Source organism: Candoia aspera, chromosome 11 (genome assembly GCF_035149785.1).
Source record: "Candoia aspera isolate rCanAsp1 chromosome 11, rCanAsp1.hap2, whole genome shotgun sequence".
NCBI classification, from domain to species: domain Eukaryota; kingdom Metazoa; phylum Chordata; class Lepidosauria; order Squamata; family Boidae; genus Candoia; species Candoia aspera.
Window position 1 is genome coordinate 7,004,341 of NC_086163.1, and position 2,783 is coordinate 7,007,123.

Genomic DNA, 2,783 nt, shown 5'->3' on the forward strand with positions numbered 1-2,783 from the left:
TTTTTTGAAATCTAGTGTGGTTCAAAAGAGCATTTTTATTTATTTATAAATTTATTCACTGCCCATCTCCACCTCATGGGGGACTCTGGGTGGTTTACAATAAAATGCAGTTAAAATTCCAAACCATTTCAATATAACAATACAATAAAAATAAATGAATAAAAATATAATAGAATCTAAATGGCAGAAGATTTTAATCAGTCCATGAGTGTAGGAGGCCCCTCAAAATCACTTAGGGCAGTAGCCAGCCCCAGGTATAACTATTCCCCCTCCCATTCCAAGCCTGCTGACAAAACCAGGCCTTTAGTCTTTTTCGGAAGTCCAGGAACGAGGGGACCTGTCTGACCTCTGGGGGGAGGATGTTCATGATTGCTTGGTTTTTCAAAAAGAGCCTTTAGCTTTGCTGGGTCTTCCAGTTGATTTTCAACTGGCCACCCTGGTTGCCTGGCAGGACGAGCCAAGTCCTGTAGCCTATTTATGAATTGTGGTTCCAGTAGCCATAGAACCAGATGTGGTCTCTGTTGATCTGGCTGATGACTAATCTGGGCTGGAATTTTTCTTTCCTTGGGTTTCGACTTTCCTATGAATCTGGCCTTTCCACCAAGACCTGTCTGGTATGGTTAAACTTACCAGAAGTGAAGCTACCACCAGCATAGCTCCTGGGTATCATTGGGGCATACAAGCCTCCTCACCACAGCAAGGTGGTAGTTATCGTTACAACAGCAGCTGTCATCTTGGAAATTATAATCTGATTTCTATTTAACAGGCAGTTTAATTTTACCATACTAAGGTTTTTCACAGAGAAATCTGCAAGGAAGTAGACATGCAACGATGAAATGTTTATGGCACTGTCACAATGCAAGCCCCACCTCCTTTGTGGAGGTGGAGACACTGACACATGCACCACGGTGCGGAGCTTGCATCGGGATGGCACAACAGTGCTTCAGTTGTTTCGACAAAAACTTTGGATCCTGCAGGTGCCTCTGACTTCTCAGAATCCATAACAAGTTTACTTTTTCATAGCAATGAAAGATGAAAGGAATTAACTCAAGCTACAATAGAAATGCAAAGGCCCTTTCAGTTTAAAACAAATGCTGGTTGCAGGGAACAATGAGTTGGACAAAAATGGTAAAAAAGGACAAGGAAAGAAAGAGTTGTGGTTTTCATTGGCTCTTTCCAACTGCTGATGCCTAGCAATTACATCTTCCAGTGGAGGATTACTTGGACATCTGGACCTTGTAGGGAACTTTGAGATCTCTTTAGATCAGGCTGCACCCCGACTTGGCTGAGTGGCAGAAGATGTTCAGATTTAAGCAGCTGTGAAGTAGATGCTTACAGCCATTAACCTGACTGAACAATCAATGCTCAGCAACGGAGGAGACATGAAAAGGACTAAAGTGACATACAGGGCAGTGCAAGGCACTTGAGATAGGACAATGACAGTAATATCCTGGCATCTAACGTTGGGACCAGGTAAGGGTTAAGACTGATTCCATCTGGTTGGTTCATGCTGGCAACACAAGGTTAAGGAAGCTGATTGAGGCTCTGTATTTGTGCAACACACTCATGCAGGTTAACTCAATCCAATCTCCTAAATTTGTGCGGCACATTGACCCATAAGCCAACCTCACAGACTATGTTCATCCAATAAACTAGGTTCAAATGTAGTTTGCTAGTTTGTGTCTCAAAGGGTCATGTAAATGGTAAGAGCAATGTTTTCTCTAATGGTGGCATGGATTGCTCTAGTGACCAATCGGGGAATAAACCTCCCTGGGATTATATGAACGCTTGCACATTTCCAGGCCACCGTCTTGCACACTGCTTGGGACAGACTATGTTGTTAGTCCCTTGAGTGGACTAAAGTGGATTCATTTCTTTGTCCCAGTTTATTGGAAACTGCAACAGAACCAATACAGAACAGACTTTTCCTTTGACTTGTGAAGTTTTCAGCTTTTATGAGGAAGCTCCGGATATCTTTCTGCACCCTGTAGGGATGCTCTGTGCACCTGTGGATGGGAATTGGTCCCTTGCCTTCCTCCAGATTCTTGCACTAAAGCCATCCATTATTCTCCCTCCCCACACCAAAGTTCAGCAAACTCCTCCTGGCGCTTTCAATTTCTTTTTGTGTACACATTAACTTCTGTGCTGCCCCACTCTACCCCTGAAGCAACACGCTACCAAATACAAGAAAACAGAAACAAAACCCCCCCACCCAGTTGCAAAATTGCCCCTGCAGCTATCCTCTCCTTCACAAGTTCCCAGTGCTTTTTAGTGGAACAGACTGCACCCCAAAAATGAGGGATCTGGAATACTTCCATGTCTTCCTTCCTTCCTTCCTTCCTTCCTTCCTTCCCCATCCCCTCCCTCCCTCCCCATCTTCCTTCCTTCCTTCCTTCCTTCCTTCCCCATCCCCTCCCTCCCTCCCCATCTCCTTCCTTCCTTCCTTCCTTCCTTCCCCATCCCCTCCCTCCCCATCTTCCTTCCTTCCTTCCTTCCTTCCTTCCTTCCTTCCCCATCCCCTCCCTCCCTCCCCATCTCCTTCCTTCCTTCCTTCCTTCCTTCCCCATCCCCTCCCTCCCTCCCCATCTTCCTTCCTTCCTTCCTTCCTTCCTTCCTTCCTTCCTTCCTTCCCCATCCCCTCCCTCCCTCCCCATCTTCCTTCCTTCCTTCCTTCCTTCCCCATCCCCTCCCTCCCTCCCCATCTCCTTCCTTCCTTCCTTCCTTCCTTCCTTCCCCATCCCCTCCCTCCCTCCCCATCTTCCTTCCTTCCTTCCTTCCTTCCT